Source organism: Durio zibethinus, unplaced genomic scaffold (genome assembly GCF_047325235.1).
Source record: "Durio zibethinus cultivar Kanyao isolate XHJ-2024 unplaced genomic scaffold, ASM4732523v1 HiC_scaffold_2, whole genome shotgun sequence".
NCBI lineage: Eukaryota > Viridiplantae > Streptophyta > Magnoliopsida > Malvales > Malvaceae > Durio > Durio zibethinus.
Window position 1 is genome coordinate 338,563 of NW_028323043.1, and position 871 is coordinate 339,433.

Consider the following 871-nt stretch of genomic DNA (forward strand, 5'->3'; position numbering starts at 1 on the left):
CGAGGAGAAAACTTCTTATACGTTTTCTAGGGGGGGGGTATTATTTAACTACATCTATCCCATGAGCCGTTTATCGAATCGTTGCAATTGATGTTCGATCCCGAAGAGAGGGAAGAGATCTTCGAAAAGTTGGTTTTTATGATCCGATAAATAATCAAACCCATTTGAATGTTCCCGCTATTCTCTATTTCCTTGAAAAAGGAGCTCAACCCACAGGAACTGTCCATGATATTTTAAAGAAGGCCGGGGTTTTTACGGAACTTAGTCCTTAATCAAACAAAATTCAATTAATGAAATACAAAAAAGAGGGGGTGGATGACTCATATCTAGCTTTGTATAAATTTTTCTTATAATTTCCTCCCCCCTCTTTTGTTTTATTCATACTTTTTTATTTATTATTCGTATTTCTTATTGCTTTGCTACTATAGAATACCGTGTTCTATAACAGATTTTATTGAGCTAATTTTATTGATATAAAATATAGAGAAAAAAGATCAATTGAATAAATGAAGTAATTGCATTTAAAAAAATAACATAAAATAAGATAAAAAAAAAAAAATAACATAAAATAAGATAAAAAAACAGAGAAAATAACAAGAAAAAATAACATATAAAAATAGAAAATATTAATAATAATTAATAATAAATAATAATAATTAATAATAAATAATTAATAATAAATATTATAATAATAAATATTATAATAATAAATATTATAATAATAAAAATAATAAATATTATAATAATAAATATTATTAATAATAAAAATAATAAATATTATAATAATAAATATTATTAATAATAAAAATAATAATATTTATAATAATAAATATTATTAATAATTAATAATAAAAAATACAATATAATAAAA